The 21,887-nt window shown below is 38.8% G+C and overlaps 1 protein-coding gene across 2 annotated transcripts in view; it reads right to left on the bottom strand.

Annotated features, from left to right (window-relative positions):
- Positions 1 to 21,887, bottom strand: part of CDKAL1 (CDKAL1 threonylcarbamoyladenosine tRNA methylthiotransferase) — a 424,960-nt gene that overhangs the window by 297,316 nt on the left and 105,757 nt on the right. The window lies entirely within an intron of this gene.

The raw sequence follows: 21,887 nt of genomic DNA, 5'->3' as shown, positions 1-21,887 counted from the left end.
CTGTATCACAACCTCCTGGCAGACTTCTGTCAAACTGGAACCTTGCAAGTCCCTATTTTCTCCAGCATTATATGGTTTCATGAAGTGTTTACTGTTACGTTGGAACAGGCTAAGACATGTCATAACATTTTTCAGCAAAACGATCTTATCCAAAATACACAATCGCTTAGACAATTTTATATTCCTTAATTTGCTTGAGCTGTCTCCAAGCTGAACGCGCTGCAGAAAGTGATGTTCAACAAGCGCAACAAGGATGCTACACTGAGCATCAGGAGATCTCCAGCAAATGCATATTTAATGAAGAAGGGAAAAAAAAAGAACCACAAAAACAACAGATTGGTACCACGCACAGTTCCACTAGTCACAATTTTCACTTCATACTCATACTATGAACAAGTTTATTTACAAATTATAGTGCAAATGAAATCTCACAAGAACACACAAATTGTAACACTAAAGAAGATCACAGGCCATCTTGCCAAATACCTTTTGTTGGCTGTTGCACTAAAAATGAGGTATTTCAAAGCAAAAATTAAATATCCTATACACAGACAAGTGTGAAATATCAGGAAAATGTATTATACCTATTACCTCATATCTAATATAAATGCAGCAAATCTCTACAAAATGTTCAATTTTGCTTTAGTAGGACTTTCCAGAAATCTTCAGACATTCATCATACAGAGCCTCTCTGGTCCTCCACTTGCAGGCCAAGGTGTACAATATAAATGCTAATCCTTTCATCTCTTCCTTGATAATATTTCTGTGGATGAAGAACTATGATGAAATGCTAATTTAGTTTATTTCTTAGGCAGAGAACTGAGTAACACGTCTCTGAAATCTGCAGTCCTTTTCTGCCAGTGGTAAATATTTAAGGGTTTTGCAAAACTTCAATAGAGGTCACCTACATATCCAAGTTTAAAAAAAAAAAAAAAATCTACTTCATGCATTACCTAAAAATGTCACATAGCACCATGTGACACTCCACTAACTCAAAGGATAAAAATCACTACTTATATAGTCTAACAGACTCAACCTAATGCCTGGAGGCAAGAGAGTAAGACCTGTCTCCAGCAAACAAGGCGCACACCCCCAGGCAACTCGGCAGCTGGTATAATCTGCTGCTACCAACACCCATCTTCACTTACTTGAAAACCTGCAAGCACTACAGAAGAAAAAGCTTTTATTCAAGACTTTTTATCCGAGAAAAAAAATAAACAACGTTTCCCTTGACACATTAAATGGCATTTTAATATCATTTCACTGCTTTAACATTTTGCCATCTCTTCTGGGACTATGACTGGAGCTAGGGGGGAAAAAAGTTAAACTGCATATTCTTCATAATAAGCCTTGCCTTCACTCAACTTTTTTTAAAGTTGCACAGGTCTCTACAGAATAAAGAATTTTGTACACTGAGATTTTTTTTTTGCTTTAAAATGCAATTAAGTGGAAATATCAGGACTAAATTTTCAAAGACAGTCAATTTTAATTACATCCATTATAACACTGCACAGTCCATGAAACCCACCATAAACGAAAAACCATTGTAAGGAAATTATGAACATTTTTGCTTCATTTTCAAGAAACCACTTCTCAAAATATGCATTCTAGTACTGTATTTTCACCTCCTTTTAGTATTGTTTAATATGAGCCCTCCTCATATTAACAAAAGCCTACAAAAATTACTGTTCAGAAATCTAGTTAATACAGCAACTGTATTAGAAAAGACTTTATCCTTCAAAAACATCCTTATTCTCACATGAATAATAGTGACAATAATACCTCACGAAATCTAGTAGTGGTATGAATAAATACATCTTCCTTTTTAGACGCCTTTTATATTTTTCTATTACACGAACCTTATCTTGAAATTTCAGTTTAATTGACTCAGGAAACATTTTCTAGAAATACACTCTTCTAAAAAACTACTTGCAAGATACACATCTGAACAGAAATTTAATTAGAGCAATTTTGTTTTAAAGAAAGGAATTATTCAAGCTACTTCCTAAGTAATGGGTGGGGAACAAAAAAACAAGTGAGAAACAACAGGGGCATGAAAAAGTACTGCATATGGTAGAGGACTCATGCAAGATTTGTAGCAAGATCATAGATTATACTCCACTGCATAGACATAGCCATTGCAACTATAATTGTACTATCAGACTTAATGAAACACGTTCAATCTATTCTCTTCTTACCAAGGAAATCTGAAGACTTAACTAAAATGGGGAGAAACTTCTGCCCTACTTATGTGCACTTCTATTTTTTTAGGAACCTGCCCAAACAGGAATATCCTGATCACGATTTTATGTAAGTGTTGTTGCATGGTTCCTCTACTTTTTCTTTTTCTGAGCTCCAAGAAAATTTGGTTAATAACACACCAACAATAAAGAAATGCCCTCCAAAAAAGCATCCCCTCCCACCCCCCCCCAAATGTTTGCCACATCAGCTCTGTGTGTACAGCAGCACTGCTGGGTACCGTGGCAGCTGGTGTGGGAAGCTGTCCCACTTCTTCAAGGCTCACACAGCTACACAGGTGGAGTCACTGACCAAAAAAAAAAGTTAGGGACCATTCGCTGAAGTTCAAATCTAAGGAAAGCAATAAAAAAAATTAAAAATTAAAAACAAAACAAAAAAAAAAAGAGAGAGAAAGAAACAGTGAAAGCAGAGAAGATAGACTAAATTCAACGGAAGATAATGGGAGAGAAAAACCTAATGAGGTTCAACAAGGGCAAGTGTAGGGTCCTGCACCTGGGGAGGAAGAACCCCAGCCACCAATATACGTTAGGGGTGGACCTGCTGGACAGCAGTTCTGAGGAGAAGGATCTGGGGGTCCTGGTTGATAGTAAACTATCCATGAGCCAGCAATGGGCCCTTGTTGCCAAGAGGGCCAATGGGATCCTGGGCTGTGTAGGGAAGAGTGTGACCAGTAGGTCGAGGGAGGTCATTCTCCCCCTCTACTCTGCACTGGTGAGGCCACAACTGGAATACTGTGTCCAGTTCTGGGCTCCCCAGTTCAAGAGAGACAGGGAACTATTGGAGAGAGTACAGCGTAGGGCAACAAAGATGGTTGAGGGATTGGAGCATCTCCCTTATGAGGAAAGGCTAAGAGAGCTGGGACTCTTTAGCCTGGAGAAGAGAAGGCTGAGAGGAGACCTTAATAATGCCTACAAGTATCTAAACAGTGGGTTGAATGAGGATGGAGCCAGACTCTTTTCAGTGGTTCCCAGTGATAGGATAAGGGGCAACAGGCACAAGCTGGAACATAGGAAGTTCCATTTAAATATGAGAAAAAACTTCTTTATGGTGAGGGTAACAGAGCCCTGGAACAGGCTGCCCAGGGAGGTCATGGAGTCCCCTTCTCTGGAGATCTTCAAGACCCGCCTGGATGCAGTCCTGAGTAATGTGCTCTTAGCTTTCAGAGAGCCACCATCACTCCTCACCAAGATACCTTCGCTGCACAGGGAGGCACGGCAGGCATCTGAAATAAAAAGCAGTCTGTTCTGCACAGAGAAAATCTGGCGAACTACAGACTGGTCAGCGTGAAACATGCAATTTGTAAACCGTTGCTCTAGTACCACATATGTGAAACCAGGTATTATACCTACAAAACCCAATTTTTTTTTTTTTTTCCCTCCGAAATCCATTTTTGGTGGAATTAAATAATGAAAAAGCGTTTAAGCAATGCGCAAAAGGCTGCCTGCTGCAGACGGACTAAGTAATAGTCAAATATGAGAACCAAGAGCGGAATTTTCAGCAAAGGCAATAAATTAGGGGGAAAGTGCTTTACAGTGAGCTCGTTAAGCTTTGCACTAATAGTAGTTGGGAAATGTTCATAAAATAATGAAAGGAACTATTTCTAATGCTAAAGTACAACAATTGTTATCTGAAATGAAAGCAGAAGTATTTCATCCTGAATCCTAGTAGACAGATGACAACCTTCTCCATGAGAAACTAGTTTGTTTATTAAAGTAAGTTTTTGCATCAATGAGCTATTTCTACCAAACACAGCACTCTTCTCCCTGTTATTGTACCAGCACAAACCTAGCAACTTCCATTGTAACGTGTGTATAGTTAAATGGAATTCTGCAATGCACCAGTGTAATGTACTGCAGCCGCTCTTGTGGCCTTCTATTACAGAAAATCCACAACATCTCTGATCAGGCATTTTAGAAAGGTGTGAAGCCATAAATCTACAGGAGGTTTGTGCCTAGAAACACCCAAATAAATGTTAGTATACGTGAAAGCGTTTTGCTATGGAAGCTCTGGCTGAATACAGTATGAGCTGGGTATATGATGAGATCAGGCTGCCAAAGGCTATAAAAAGTAAAATGGGGGGATACGACTTCCCAAGCTGTAGAAATGATGCTGTGATGTCTCTGGGGAAAAAGAAATGCTATTTGGCTAAAGATTCAAATGTGTGAAAGATCTTCCAACTGTCTCATCTGCTGAACTAATCAGTACGAAGCCACAAGTTCTAAAGAGAGAGCAACATCCCTGGAATGAAAAGATGGTGCCTGTATAGCATCTGGAATACATTCCTGAAAATCCATAAAATCACACAGCTATTTTCTGTTTGAAAAGTTACAAATTGTAACTTAAACTGTGGCTTTACAGGCTTTGAGCCAATCTAATGCCTCATTACTACCCAAAGGTTTGCTTCCCACCCTCCCTGTCTGCTATTGCCCCTCCTAACTTCCTCCAACTCCAACCCCTTCTCTTTCACATTTCTGGCCATCTGGTACCACTCCTCCTCTGCTCCAAGCTCTGCAGCTCACTGCACCCTTCCAGGGCCCCGTTTCACTCACTGATACGGGAGAAACCTATTGAGCAGAGTTTGGGGGTCTCTTAACCAGTTTATTCCATTAAGTTAGCTCATGGCAGCAGGGCAGCAGTAGAGCCAAAACAACGGTCAAGGGAAAGCTGTTGAGAAGGAAGCAGAAAAAAAAAAAAAAAAAAAAAGAGGAGGACATGGGAACTCCTCATTTCATCTATGATGAGCTTGACAAGTCTCATGAAACCTTTGAGACAGGTTGCAATATGCTGAACAGCTCGGGTGAATGAGAAGCAAGAAGGATGTAAGGAACTCATACATGTTGAGCTTTCGAGGTTGGGGCAGACCCATAGCCAAAGGCATTTGGAAAACCTGAGGAAAACTTGTCAACATAACAAATTAGATCAGTGTTAAAATTATCTCAGCAGAACCGCTTGAGCCTACTTAGGCCTGTCAGCTTCCTTGTACGCTTATATGGCGCCCACAGAATTACCGGGTTTTCCTTGTGAGGCATGTGAAGATGTAAAGTTCATCTGAACACGCTGATGCTAATTATTAGAGTTTACTAAATTGCTCTTTGAGGACCAATCTCTAGCAAAGCAGCCATCTGGTTACTATGCTGCACCCCCTGAACTTGTCTCCTTTGGTAAAAACCATCAGGTAACGTGTAAATACTCCAGGGGAAAAGTTGCATGTTCTCCTCCTGACAAAAGCAAGCATGTCTTTTCTGAAAATACTTCAAGATGACATAAAAGCTTGCCCCATCGGACTCAAAAATGATGTTGTAAAGATGGTGCTCCAAGCAAAACTAAATGAAATAAAAGCATAAAAACATTCTCCTCCAACAGAGCTTTTTACAGGAGGTGAAGTGTCAGGTCAGAGAATAACCCCAAGACTTGCATCCTTACGTATCAAATTATTCCCTAAGTTTCTGAGAGGACATACCTGGGGAAGAAAAAGTGTATTCTATCTACATTTGCATATTTGCAGTATCTACATGAACAGGCGTTACACTTCCGCATCTTTCCCGCTCTCAGAAAAAATACATTTCAATGCACTACTCAAACTTCGGCTTTACACAAGTACAGGGGATCCATCAGCCTTTTATGTCAGACGCTTGCGTCCCACACTCCTGCATGATGTGCCAGCAGCTGCTTCCAAGCTCCAGGGAGTTCTCCCGATACAGCTTATTGCATTGGCTCTAATGCCTTGGTTTGAACGGAAACTTGTTTTCATTCAGCTGCTTGGCATGCAAGCGAAGTGACTGCAGGTTTGTCTGCAAAAGGCAATCTCATTTTAAACTCTAGACCAAGTCAGATCTTTGCCTGAGTTTTACTTAAATTTTCTGTAAATGTAACTTTATAGGCAGCAATTAAAGATGCAACAGTTACTCTTGAGCAATCATTACTCAAACAGTATTTCAGTGGTGATGATGGCCTTCTCTTCCTGCAAAGGCTTTCAAAGTAACAGTACAAAGATTTTATCAAATTGAGAAATCAGACCAGGATGTATTCAGGAAGAGGATGGGATGAAGGAATAAATCCTAAATCTCACTTTGACATGTAGTTTTGGGCTGGCAGTTTTTGTAGCCCCAAGCAAGTCTGAGTTTACCAACGTCAGAGGAGAAATTCCTTCCCCAAGAACAGGTATCTACCAGATGGCCTTTGGGCAGACTAGACAAGAATGGTTACAGGCCAGCTGCTGTCCCTCCCATCAATTAAGAAAATAAATTTATAAATTTTACAAGCAATATACCATTGCTTTAAAGCAAATCTGCAAAATCCATAACTGAAAGTTACCAGCCTCAGAACTTAAGGCTTACCAGCCTTATTGGTTTTCAGTTTATTTAAAAGATTGAGGGACCTTGCCATACAACAGAAAATACCAGAAAATCAGTATAAAATGCCAAGCCAGGATTTTTGCCCTGCTCCAGAGACCACATTCTTAACCAGGACATAAACTTCTGATCAGATGCTGTAGATTTTGGGCTACCGCTATTCAAATTAAAACCCTTCCACCCAAATGCTAAGCACTCTTGGGAAAGCTTTTCCCACAGCTCAATTCTAGACCTGCTTGTTGACCTGTGGAAGAATAGGTTTGAATTTTTTTAAGGAGGAACAGCAGAGGGGCTTTGAGGGTTCTATTTTTGGCCTTAATCTCACTTGGATCAAACTTTCCTACTTTATTTGGAGCGGACAGGCTAGTGCCTTAAGAAGAGACCAAGTTCAGGAAATTTAATCTAGAAAGCTCTGTGATTTAGGTGCTAGCTGTAAAATTTGTTCCTATTTCTATCACTTTTTTTTCCTCCTCTCCTTCCTTCAGTGTACAAAAAAAAACCCCAAAAAACCTATCAAGAGATTCTCCCTGACTAGCGGGCTTTGCAGCGGATGGAGTACACTGATTATATGGGAAGTTATTTCTAGGAATAGCAGGTAAATTACACAAGGAGAAAGAAAAAAAAATAGTTACCTCTCTAGTCAAGAGAGAGACTCCTCCAAAGAGCAATTCTGAGCAGAAGAATAACCAATGTGCTTCAGCTCACTCTGCAAGAGTTTCTCTCCACCTAGTATAAAGGAGCCCAGGAAAACGGTTTCTTGTGCATCAAGTCAGAAGTTATGGATATTCCCCCACAGGTATCAGTGATATAAACGCACAGTAAGGCATATAGATTTTGCTACCTCCCTCTCTGCCAGTGACAGTGTTTGTCCTCAGACTGTTAAACAGCCGGGGACCTGGCAATCTGCAAGGTGGGTATCAGACCAGGCGCCAACACACCCACTCACCGCTTCAAACCAACTTCCACCTCCAGTCAAGCAAACAGCACAGTCTGTCAGGACTTATTCAACACCATCAAACCCTCACTAGCTGACACAGATACTTTATTCACAGGTGACACTGATGGTTAGTAGAAGATATTTGGTATAACTTTGAAGAATACTTTATTTCAGCAATATTTCACAACTGTTTAAGCTTCTACCATTCTTCTTCACATAAAATGGTAGTGTATTTCCCTTTGCTGCTCTGCAAATTTTGGGTTTTACGAGTTTTGCCTTTAAGCACATTATTGGTAGGATGCACTGCTATATTCCTGAGCTCCTTCACTGTTTTCTCACAACGAAACAAAAAATATCACTGCCGACTGATTTTTTTCTAGGCTATCTTGATACACGCTTGTTGACAACTACTAAAAGTAAACATACTCCTTCCGTCACACAAAATACTCACAGCTCTGTAGATTCTTACCTACTCACTGAAGTTAAACTACTTAAGACTACAATTAGGCAAACACCAAATTATTGTCTTAGATAAGGCTGTCTTCCTCCAGAAGGCCCTTCATTACTGCATCTTGGTTCAAAACCTTTTACATACTTCAGTAAAATTTGCAAAAAAACCCCATCTCCTTCCTTGACCTCTGCTCAAGGCAAACACTGAACACCAAACCCCCCCTGTGAAGGTGATCCTAAACAGACACGCTGGACTAGGGGATGTTTCCATTTGTGACCAATGCAGATTTACAATTGAGTTCAGCACGTTGATTCGTCTTCTGGTAATACCTGCAAGTTTAAGTGTATCACAAAAATAGTATCCGCGAAGACAAGGTTTTCCATAATCAATATTTAGTTTGTTCTATTCAATTGTGGGGTTGAAGAAAGGAGAAATTACTAATTATTTTTCTATTACTACTACTTTAAACTACATACACAAAGCTCAAAGCGTGTATCAGCAAACTTCACAAAACTTCAGCCGTCCCCAGCACTGGCTGCCTTTTCTTACCCCCTCCTTTCCCTTCTGATCTTTAGCTCTCTGCTGACAGCACAAGTAACTTTAATTCTGGAGTTCTTTGAGGCACAGAGCACCAGATATATTGAAGTTCTGCCCACTCAGGCTTGCAAAAGCAGAGGTTGCTGGTAACCATACCACCAGGGAAGCGCTGCAGGTGGCAAAAGCTGGAATTACCTTAAGAAAAAGAATTATCAGTTTCTGCATGTCTTTGAAGCTTTATGTCCTTTAGTACGTACGTGACAGGTTGCAGCAAGGTTCCAAAACAATATTGCACCATGTTTTCACATCTCCAGTTTCATGCTAGCCTTTCTTCAGCAAAGACCTAAGGAAATCCCAGTGCTGAGAGAGTTTTTAGAAAAAAGCAGAAATAGCTCCAAACCTACAACAGCAATTTTGTCCTTTCTCTTTACCTTCTACCACTATTTTCCTCCTTCAAATGCAAGCATTATTGCATTCTTTCTACTACTTTGAAAAAGCAAGACTTCATTCTCCCCCTTCGAATGTAATCCTATTCTGAACTTATTTTTGCATGTATAGATTGACTGTTCAATCAGAGATACTTGTCTCAAAACCAGTGAAAGAAAACCTGTAAATTCACTTGGAAAGGGACATTAACATTCTGACAGATTAAAGAAGTGGAAATCAAAATCATTATAGTGAACTTTTATTACTCTATTTCTCTGTTCTTTCAACACATATTCCTGTAGGAACTATAATATTCTATCATAGTATTTGTGGCATCTCTCTCCTTTATGTTTTGTTAACTGACCATTTATTCTACTTTACCTTCCCAGTCTTCCCACTTAAGTTCTATTCATCTCCTTAAACACAAAAGAAGTGCAGTTTAAACCATACTATTATTCTAATTAATTCGTGAAATCCTACACTGCGTCTCAGGTTCAAAGTCCAGGCGGGCTTCAAATTACATGCATGCATGGCCAGTGGTTGTAATATAAAACCTTGTTGATACAATGGCTAAAAAAATGAAATTAGTGTTGAATGAAAATTAAATAATGTGATTTTTTTCCCCCAGAGGTGTAGTACGCCTCTCAGTAACAGGCTACCTACAAAATTAGAAAACGATCATCCAAAGAGGTTGCTGTTCTAGAAGCTATTATGAGTACTTTTCTTTTTTTTTTGAAAGTATAACACATTAGGCAGTTTTTCCCATCAGGTTAGGAAGGTGAAGATCCAAAAAAAGGGTACAGTATTTACATATTTATGTGGACTAAACACACAGAGCAGTATCTGGTACCAACAATATTGTTCTACTGCATCACCAGAACACCACTCCTGAAGGTTTCTATCCTGTGTTTGACACAGGACATTCTGACAAAAAATACAATAAAAAACCAAAAACCACCAAAAAAACGAGGATAACAAAGGCACTAAAAATCAACTCATTTTGCCTTGGACACTCAGGGCAGCTGAGGAAGAAAAACCACAGACCTGAAAGGCAGCCAAAATTCTGACCATCAAGGCTTTTTGTTACTCAAAACCAGGTAGCTATGACTACTCCATGAAAGGAAAAAACCACAGAAGTCTTCTTGAGAGCCACTAAATATAGTTGTCATCATTTGTGCACAGAGGATTGTCAGAAGCTATCCAACGAAGAAAAGGGAACGGAACTTAATGAAGTAGTTTTTCAAGACAAAAAGCTGAATGTGCTTTTTCGCTTCTGGACACACTGTGTGAGCAGCCACACTGTGCCTAGTTTTTGTCAGAAATTCTGCAACAGATAAGGACTATAGCATGGTGCGATGAAACAGAAACAAGCAACAAAGAGCAGAGCAGAAATAAAAAGGAGGGTTAGCTCCTAAATACTGGAACCAGTTACTGCATTGTATGACATTTTTATTAACCCTTTACTCTTTTTTATTTTTTTTTTTAAAATTCATTAAACTCCTCCAGTAAATCCCCATAAACTCTTCCTAATCTGAAGAGATGAGGACTGTTTTATTTAGTTCCTATTCGTGATTATAGTATCTGAATATCAACAGAAGTAACAAACTATGCAGTATACTGTCTCTTACCCTCTTTGTTTAACCTCGTTTTTATAGAATCAGGGAAATGTAGGTTGGAAAGGACTTCTAGAGGTCATCTAGACTAACCTCCTGCTCACAAGCAAACTACTGATGACATCATTACCCAGTCAAGACCAGAAAACTTGCTGTCACTTGTTATGTTTTCTGGTCAGATCAAGAAGAGCTTGGTTCCATAATCTTTGCAGCTGGCTTTCAAGTAATTACAGACTACTATTAGATTATTCGTTAGCCTCCTATGTGCCGGACTCATGACACCCTGACCATTTTAGTAGTCCTCCAGCGGACCTGCTCCAGTATCCTTACATTTCTCAACTGCCTCCACTACACCCAAAACACAGTAATTCAGGTGAAACCCCACCAAGCAAAGACCCTCCATCTCCTGGTCATGTTTGTCTTATTCACAACTGAGAGCGACTCATGAGAGCTGGCTCATGTTTCATGATCCTCACCACAGATGTTACATTCTTTGCAACAGGCTACTTAGCCAAAAGCCTTATCTCAATAGATTAGTAAGTGATGTTAACTAACTCTTCATTAATATCTTTAATTTCTTATTGTTTTATACCACACCTAGAAGAATGGTAGAGATCCAAACCATTGCCAATGGACTACAATTTGATCTATACACTTATTGGACAAAAAAAAAAAAATAATCTGGTTTCTGTATTTGTAGAACATCTTAATACTTCTGCACTCACACAAATTCATCACAGTTCCTTAGAGCAACAGAATCCTACAATGCTTGAAACAGGTGCTTTAGAAGGGCCTTGCACCACACCCTACGATATAAACTGAAGAGATATTGCTACTTTATTTTCTTAAGACACTGAAGCTTTGAGTCTGTGGTTACATGTACAGATTCAGAAATGTAGGACAATTACTAAAGAAGCTAATCCTGCTTCTGAAGAGAAGTAGTATGATTTTGTCTTTTTCTACTCGGGCATTTTTAATCACACTATCAAAAAAAAAAATTAAATTCCCAGGTGACTTGCATGGCAACTGCACTTTGCTTTTGCCTGTACACTGCCGGAAAAATTCTCCACTCGGTTGTCATCACCCATGCTTAAGCATGGGACACGAGAAGATGCTATTAGAAAGCAGGAAGCTCAAAAGTGCATCAAGCAGGGTAAGATGCACTCCCACTGTGAAGTGGGACTGATCAGAGTAGCTACATCTGCTCAAGTCACTAACAATTTATGCAGAGCACTTGCTTCCATTCTGGTTTAGGCTTTTTGATGTGTGCGGTTTGGAAAACAACCCGGGGCGGGGGGGTAGGGGTGGTGGTGTGCTGAGGGAAGGGGGAAGAGAGAGAAAGAGAGAGACAAGCCCTAGAAGTAGCTCTAAGGAATTATTAAGAGTTAAGTCATCTAAATATAGTTCAAAATATATTAAAGAGCTAAAAATTGTAACTTCTATCAGAGCTGAAGGAGTAATTTCTCTAAGCATATTAGCTTGCCTGAGAATGTCTCCTAAAATAACCAAGATATCATTCTAGTAGTTTTCACAATAGATAATATTCTATAAATTTAATATGCTGCCAGGCATTTCATAGGGGTAATAATAAATGCATGGGCTCATGGAAGTTTTAGTTCACATGCACATCTGAAAGGTCAGAAAAATATACAGGATTCAAGCAGCAAACATTAGCTCCTATGTCTGACACTAAACATTTCTAACAAACAGCAATCAAGTGTGGCTTGAATATAAACATACGCACATGATGACAACTATTTTACTCCCAAAAGCTCTATTTCCTTTCTTTCTCCTTCCACATTTCCCATAAACTTTCATTATCACAGATGAATACCACCTCTTTACCTGTACATACACATAGAAGGAATATTCTATTTTTGAAGAATAAGCAGACTCTTATACTACCCAGTACTTACTTTGCAGCCCATAATTATCAGGAGTAGCCATCTGAGCACAGCAAACCACGCTTTACCAGAATTTCACAGGTTTATTTCCCATCCCAGTCATCAGGAATGTCAGGAGAAAGGCCTCATTACAGTATGCTATTGATCAGTGGCTTTTTAAAGGTAATAATCTATCATAAGAATGATAGATTTTAAAGGTTATTTTTAAGGTTTTGTTGGTTATTTTCAAGCCCTATGCAAAATGAACTAGGTGCTTTACAGATAAAGTTTCCATGACAATCTCTAACCTTTTTTCTCAGTCCCGTTTCTGATGGGTGATTGCTCCCAGGTCTGTACAGGAAATGGAGGCAGACTCCGCCTGCACATTCCTGGGGCTCCCAAACTTTCTTTGTACGACGGACTCATACCCTTATTAATGCTCTAATGAAAAATGTCCTCAGTGTTAGAGCTCTCTCCCTGGACTTCAGACACAGAGGAAATTCATGCAAAAGCTGTAACGTTCAAGTTTCTATAACATAAACAGAAGATGATGATAATAATAATATCAACCACCTTGAAATACCCCTAAGCAAAAATAACTGCTCAAACAGCAATTCCTATGCAACCACTTCATATTTTTAATTCGTTTCTATTTTTAGTACCATATACATCTCTGCAGACTTCGAGACAGCTCACACCAAGAAACGATACTAAATAATGCAATGCTCTGCATTAAGCCCACTCAATGCAGTTCAGAATTCTGCTGAATCTCACTGGAAATTATCATCCCATTATGAAACTTCGGAAAAGAAATCCATCTGGTCCTACCTGGAATTTCAAAGAAATTCTGTTCTATAGTTCTCACACAAGTCAGAATTTGAGAGGATGGGAGAAGTGCTAACTGCACAACTTAGGTCTCTGAAACTTGCTTTAAAAGATTTCTCATATCTTGCTTCCAAATTTCCGTAGTGACTCAAGTACATTTTTCAGACTCTGATTGCACTAAGTGTATAATATGTTTCCTTTGAAATACTACTTCATTAATAAACATCATTTTTTCCTATCATAGCCTATATACGAAGATTCAAAGTGTTAAATAGGTAATTCTTACAGTGATTGAGCTTTATTCTGAACAGTCTACACACAGGAAGATCTGTCATCAAGCAGAAGTTTGTTTTTTAACAGGTGCCAGAAGAAGTCAGAACTTTTCTTATAAATAAAGCTCAAATTGGGAAATTGAGCGCTGTGCTCCCTGAAGTTCCTTTAAAATTCTGAGTCCCATTCATCAACTTTTCACATCTCTTGTTATCGGGCAACACACTCCAGGTTTCTCTAGCACTCAGGGGAGCAAAGTGTGTGTTAACCTTATTTAAGATGACACAAAACTCTTTATCTGTAGGATATGGGCCTACCTATATCATCAGAAGGCAGGTTAAATTCTTCGGTAAGGGACAGTAAGCATGTACTTAAATTTGTTATATGCATACTTATTTCAAAATACACTACAGAATTACAGAAGTAAAAAGGTAAGTTCTGCATCACTGTTACCAGCAGCTCAACCTGATGGAATTTTTTTTTTTTTAAGGCATCTTAAATTTAACAGTATAAAACATCAGAGCATCTTACGTTGCCTGCCTGGTTTTAATAATCCTTTTCCATAGAGCTAGCCAGTGCTGTACTTTTTTAGATTAAAGCTCTTACCCTATTCTGTACCCTGACATTGGGTCAAGTGAAGGCCAGATCTACTCTGATGACCTTCAGAAGACTTGAGAGCCTTCACTCCCAATGCACTCTCCTTAAAATGTTGTTACAGCTACATTCTCCCTCCCTATTCCCATGAGTGTACCAAAAATTGCTCATACTTTCCGCCTCCATTCACAATATATATCAATTTACAGAATACCCACTTACTCTGTGATTTCTGCCAGTATTTGCCACTTTCTGAAAAAGCTATCGGATGTTACATGCAAGAGCATCTTCCCTCTGACGGGAATTAGGCAGGCTCAGGCAAAACCCTATGCGTAAAGCAAGGTTAACTTAAAGAGATATTGCATTATTATACTTATTTTCTGAATTATTTCCCTCTTTATGGAAACAGTTCTACATAAAATAACATTGAGATGGATATACTGTGCTTCCACCCAGTTTGAAATGTCTTCGGTATCAGAAAACCATAGTGTTAATAATACAGATACCAAATTAGAAAACACAAAAATAGGAAAGAATTATTTGCTGCAGCAAACTTATCTCAAACTGTGTGACTTTAACAACTTTTGTTTTAAAAAGTAACCCAAAAGAAAAAGTAAGTAGATAAATATTTTACTATTCATACATTAGCTTTATCAATTTTAAAGCACAAAACCAGAGCATGTGTGGTGTTCACAATGAGTTATAATATTCAATAGGACTGCTCAAGCTCTAAAAGTACATGAATAATTCGAGAGTTTGCACATAACTCTCAAAAGTTATAAATTTTAAAAAACCAACTCCCTCATTTCATGTTCTGTATTCTAAACCATGTGCATTTGACCTTGACACCAAGATGGGCAACGATACTCACCACATTTTCAACTTGCTATCCAGTTTAACTAATATGTTATAAATTATTCCCACTCTATTGGTATTCCACATCCTGATATTAGAGAATTTGCAACACATTTTTCAAATTTAGTATTGACCAAAACAACCCAAAATGTCTTGATTTTTATTATGAATTTTCTTTCTGCAAGGCCGGACATATTAAAAGGGATGCATGACTTGAAAAGAAACTGTTCAAGATGCCAACAGTTTCCCCAGATCAGTATTTGCTGTATGTTACTACAAATGGAAATCACAGAGTGCTAATTCAGACAAATCACCGCTGAGGCCAACTCTAGTCCGTATCTATCCAGCCATCTTCTTCCAGAATTTATCCCATCCGTACAACACACGCTTCAGTTCCCAATGATACCACAGAAAGTGCTTGATGAAAGATGTATGAAAGCCTGTATTCTCCTTCCTGTTGCTCTCAAAACTCCTCAGCTATATGTACCCTTCCTTCTACAAATGCAGCACTCCACCTGCCACATGACCATCAGCCAATATTTCAGAAAAGGCATAAATACCAGCCTGGCAGTTCTGTCCAAGCCCAAGCAGCATCAGATGCTTTTTCCGTGATTATCAACAACAGTTTCCTCAATGGACTATAATTTATGCCCTTGTATCTTTTGCCTAGCGTACAGTTGTCTCTAGGATAAAGAGAGCTTGTGATTAAATCAACAACCTGGAGCATCATACTTTGTTGTTGTTATTGTTTCTTTTAATATTAACCCAATTTTAGCATTCTCCCAGCCTGATAGAATTTTCTCAGCATTCCGAGATTTGTTAAATTTAACACTCATCAATTACTACTACTGCCTATAGCATTTTTAAAAAGTTAGCAGATTTATAGACTCTGTATAAATATATATATAGGATATACTAAGGATATACTTACAATACATCCTTAGTATCTCCTTAGTGCCACTTCAAAATTGGTAGGATCTCTCCTTTTAGTTCTAATGTACATAGCCTTCCCCTTATTCTTAGGGTTCCCCACCAAAGGTATTTCCTTAATAACATTAGCTTCTCTGTGCCAAAAATCTAGATTCTGTAACCCTTATTTTGTATCACTTTCCACTTTTTCCCTCCACCATTTCCTACGTTTATCTCAAAAAAGCTGCCTAAACATCACCCGATCAGACGTTTATTCCATATTCCCCACCCATCTTGATTACAGAGTTGTGGACTAGCTAAAGAACTCTTCCCACATGAGTCTCAACTTAGCCTAAATTTTTCTCTCAGATAATTTTACCTGTTTCTTTAGCTTTTTTCTGAATGTTAAACACATTATTTGCTGAAATAATCCCCATGGAAGAAAATCAGCTTCGTAAGTCACTAATCCTTATCAAACCAGCAGTTTGAAATGTGTTTATGATTTCATCTTTACCCAACAGAGACTGTTCAAAAATAAATATTATCTTGGTTTGGGTAGAACAATGTTTATGGTGAAAATATAGATGCACTTAAACTTGGTATTTAAAGTTTTCCAAAAAACGCTGTTCAGTTCAGAAACCAGATGAACAGTCCAAACAGGTCAGAGGGGCAAACAGTTGCGTAGGAAGGCACCTTGTTACCCTGAACTTCCATTTGTCAAGCAAATCTCACTCCAGCAGAAATTGCCCATCTGTTGCATACAAAAATAGCAAAACCAGTTTGTTTGCATTCCCAGTAAAAGCTAATCAATGGCAGAGGGGTGGGGGGGAGCAAGATACATCTCTGTTTACAAGCAGGCTTCCTGGAAGAGTGAAGCAGAACTTACTGTCGAGAATGACTCCTCGCCACCCTGAGTGGGAGGGAAGGAGGGAGAGCTTCCCAGTTTTACTGATAATCACCACTGTTTGCGACGATAACGGCATGGAAATAGAGAGGATCTTACCAAGTTCAGTAAAAGAACTATAGCAAAATAAGATCACACGATCACATGGTGTGAATTTAAGAAATTCTCATAAAATCGTCACAGGTCACGGCTTTACTTAAAGACACAAGAAAATCTCTCTTTTCGGGAAGTTGAGGAAAGTACTGTTTGTCCAAGGTTTAAAAAAAAAAAAGTTTTCTTGGTAAAGAACAAAACTAATGGAATTGCAAACTAATAGTTCAGTTGCTGTTTTCCAGCTATGCAACAAGTCCTTTGCTTTGCAAGAAAAATCTGATTTCTGACTTAAAACTCATGTGCCTGAAAAGTTAACCGGCTAAATATTCCCAGCGACTTCCAATACAGGTCTAGCAAGCACTGTTTAGAAAATATTCCAAAGACACTAAACATTTCACAAGAAACAAACACCACTGTATGGTATCAAGAATTTTTAAGCACCACCTGCAGCAACTAGAAGCAGCAGAGCAACAAAGCTTCTAATTAACTGCTTTTAAAAAAATGCACAAAACTTGAAATTATCACAGGTAAGTGAGCCCCAACATAAAAAATTCATCTTTTTGTTACTTTTGTTACCCCAAACCACAGTTTTAATTAATGATTTAAGATACTTGAACGGCCAACACAACGTTTATGACTCTGTATTCTAAAGAATCACCAACCTCTCCTAGAGGAGGGCAATTAGCAACCATCAACTGTCTGAACATCGTTAGTTCATGCTATTCCTCTCGGAAACCCAGGGTTATTGATGCAGGATTTCAGACACCATTATTTCTACACAGATTTCTTACAGAGTGAACATATCTCAAGCAGGAGAATTAAAAGCTGGAAAGCCAGTCCACACAAAACATAGAAATGTATCTCTTGTATACATGACCCTCTGGAAAATGTGGCTTTGTTTCTACCAAGGCAGTATTTATAATAACTTGAATGTGCTGAATAGGCTAAACGCTTGTGACACACATCAGATGATTTTGAACTGTGGTTATGAAGGTCAACATTTGATCTTGAACTCTGCTGTTAGAAGACATCCTTATCAAAACAAAAGTTCTTAAGTACCAAAACAACTTCACTGACGAGTATTGCACACTAAATAACAATTAAATTGAGTTCTGAGAAACCTAGGGAAGCATGAAGCCACTACCACATTAAAAAACAATTCATGGCATGTGTCAAGTTTTAGTTACAAGAAGTACCAGATACTAGAAATCTTCCTTTTGCAGTATTTATTACGTGCACATATACTTTCACGAATGTCAATAGTGAAAAAGTGAGGGGGAGGGGGATGTAACTTCATCACACAAACACACTAATTTTGGAAGAGTGTAGGATGCTGTGTACCTGAATAATACTGCAAGACATACAGCAGAAGCTGAAATAAGATTTTTTTTATTTTGCTAGAAAGAGCTTTTAACCAACCAACAAACCATTGTTTTATTATTCTGAATACAAATTTTCAGCATTTGTGTTGTTCTTCCCCACTGTTGTAGAAACTAACATTCAATTTGCTTTAGAACTGAGGCCTCAAAGGTGAAGTCTTCTGGGGAGTCTGACTGATGGAGTCTTGGCTGAGCAAACATAAGCCAGGTCAGAATTCCTCACAAAAAGGTGGATATGTCCGTGTTAAATGGTTTGGCAATTTACAGCAACCCCATACCTTGGCTGCAGGGTGGGCAGCTTCTGGAATGCTGCTTACCAGCTCAAACTAGAAGCATTTACATGTGAAACCGACTGTGAGCTTGGAACCCCTTAATCAGACTATATATATCAGACTTTAAAAAGACCCCTTTATAGACAAACCAAGAATAAACTTACAATTTGGAGTAGAAGAGTACTTTGTAAAATCTTACATGAAAACAAAACTGCCATCCCTCAGCTAGCCTCTCAATGGTACCGTATCCATTAGTTAGCCTCTCAGGGAAAAAATTCTGAGATGAACCTCAATTGATAAAATGAGAGACCATGTCAGTAGGTATTTGCATGTTTAGTATGTTCTTATGTTGAACACATTACGATCTGATTTATTATCCTGAGTTTGCTAGACAAATTTAAGAGACCTTGAACTCTTCTTGTAATAATTAAGGGCACCTACTTTATTTGAATTTTGTTGCTTCTCACGTGTTCTCCTTGCCCATAAAATAGGGTCTTAAGTACTCATCAACAGCTTCACAAAGGACTGCCAAACAAAAATTAAGGCCCTTGTAGTCCTGTGCGCAGCATCTACCTGCAAGGATATAGCTACCAAATGCCTTCTGTAACAGTGTATTTTATACCCTCAACATACTAAGGTTGGAGGGGGGATGGGTGAATACCAAGACCAAACACCGACACCGTTAAAATATTCCTTTTCCAGCAGCAATAGAGTATGTCTAGGTAATACACAAACCCTTTCAACTTAAATTTTCAAGTGCTCTTTTAAATACTAAATGTCCCATACCTATCTGGTTAGTTATTACCCACTTCTTACAGCGGCACATATCTAGAGACTGAAGTTGGCTGAAAGGGCAGTAAAAGAAGAATTATTACACCTGAAGTCTTTACTGTGGATCCTTTAATCTACTTAAGTTAACAGTGTTCTCTGTTAACACATCTGATCTCCATTCCAACCCTTTAAACATTTCATCCACTTCTACAATGAAGGAAGAAAAGGGGGAAGGAACAAAAAAAAAAAAAAAAAGCCTGATCTTCCATCCAAAAAAGTTGTTGCCCTAAATCAGTCAAGGATTACTGATATTAAAAAACCAAACCACATCACTGCAGCACATCAAAATGTGTGCTGGCAGTTGGATGAAGCACTTTTCATTTATATTCAAAGTTATCTGTTATGCTGACTTCAATGAAGATGATGTAACTATTAAATAAGTAAAAAGTAAGGGTCTATCTAATTTAGTAAATGAAAGCTTAAACTCAGAGGGGACCTCTCAATCAGCCATTCTTCACAAAAAATCCATATTTAAAAAGACTGTAGCACTTCAAGTCACTCATTCCGAGTTGTCTTTTCTCTTTGGTCCCCATTCCCAGCAGCAGAGATTGCAGGAACATTTCCAAAGAATGCTTTAAAGACTAGTTGAGGTATTTTTGCTGGTAGTTCACCATTTTGCTGTTTTACTTCTGAATTGCTTTGAACAGCTAGAAGGCTGATTGAACTTACCCTTGCCCTTAGTGTGCTGGCTACAAAGAGGAAGATACTTAACAAGGCATCTTCAGCACTCCGTGTTAGAGCGCTCTCCATTTAGACCAAGGTTCTTGGGCATTTTATTTTCCTGAGATTATTTTTTTTTTTTTGAAGTGGCTGAGGAGGGGAGTATCATTTTAAAAAAACCCAAACAATAAAAAAAGTCACAGAATCACAGAATGATATGGGGTTGGGAGGGACCTCTGGAGATCATCTAGTCCAACCCCCCTGCCAAAGCAGGTCCACCCAGAGCAGGTTGCACAGGAACGTGTCCAGGCAGGTTTTGAATGTCTCCAGAGAAGGAGACTCCACCACCTCTCTGGGCAGCCTGTTCTAGTGCTCTGCCACCCTCAAAGTGAAGAAGTTCCTCTTCATGTTTTGATGGAACTTCTTATGTTCAAGTTTGTGCCCATTACCTCTTGTCCTGTCACTGGGCACCACTGAATAAAGACTGGCCCCGTCCTCTTGACACCCACCCTTTATGTATTTATAGGGGTTGATGTAGGAGTATGTGTGCCAGTCACTGCCAGCAGTCAGGTGTACCAGGCCAAGGAAGGGAAAACACAGGGTGAGACACTGTAAGGAGGAAGCAGCAAGTGATACAGGAAGGAGGAGAACACTTCAAAGCTCAGCACAGGTACGCAATAGATTATTGTTGATTTACTATCACTGTGGCATTTAATAATATAAAATCAGTTAAAAACCGCAAGGAGTGGTGTAACATTCTTTCCTGGAGAGCGGGGCAGTCATCCTCAGCGCAAAGCAACAAACCCAGGCTGTATTTCATGCAGTCATTTAGACTGCTGTGTGCTAACTGTATGGAAATAAGCCCCCAAACTTGACACAGTTCTCAGAAGGCAGACGTGCGGCTCACAGAACAACAAGTGCTCTAAAATTTACAGTTCAACTGATACAAAGGAGCTAACGTTCTTTAAGATATGCAGAACTGCAATTACCATCTAAAAGATTTTTAAGACCGTGTCCACATTATTTCTGAATTGTGTATTATATGCCCTCAGCTTGACTTAAAACATTTTCATTTAGGATGTTTGTGTTTTCACTAAGTGGTTATCTGGTCTGGATCTGCCAGCAATTACTTATCACCGTTTTAATACCGCAAGTAACTTCCGTCAACAGTTAGTGTTTTTCCAAGTTACACACCAAACTAAGAAAAAGAACAAAAGTGAGTGACGAGACAGTCCTCATGAACTAAGGTTAACGGAGTAGGACTTCTCATGTGTGTATTAAGGCACTGATATTTTACAGGAATTTTGTTTACTACATAAAAGCAGTGCTGCTAGAAAAAGCATATTAAGCCCTGGAATGATTGCAAAATATATCTCACAGAATAATTAAATCACTATATATTTGTTTATCTCAAAGTATAAGCACACTGTGCAAGTTACTGATTTCTCAAAATGTATTTTTCCTGTAACTATTGAATAAATATAAAGGTATTTATTATGGCATACCATACCAAGGTATACCATTCTGTCCAGGGGTATTCCTCTTCTAATGCTGCACGTGCAGCAAGGCAAAAGCAGCGTGTACTTCATTCCTGCAATTCAGTACCATTTCCCATCGCACACGCTGCCTAAACGCCCAGACCCTCCCACCTCGCTACTTTCCCTCACTCCAGCTTTTTGACTTTCTCTACCTGTACTATATTTTGCCAACCGAAAGAACAGCGCAGTGTTAAGCGCTTTCTGCTGTTGAACTACATATACACAGAGAAATATATTTACTCCTGTGTCTGATCACAAGAGAACAAAATCTCTTGGAGCGTTTTGTGCTGGGGGTTGTC

Source organism: Numenius arquata, chromosome 4 (assembly GCF_964106895.1).
Source record: "Numenius arquata chromosome 4, bNumArq3.hap1.1, whole genome shotgun sequence".
Taxonomy (NCBI): Eukaryota; Metazoa; Chordata; class Aves; order Charadriiformes; family Scolopacidae; genus Numenius; species Numenius arquata.
Note: the sequence above shows the minus strand (reverse complement) of the source record. Positions and strands in the feature narration are given on the sequence as shown.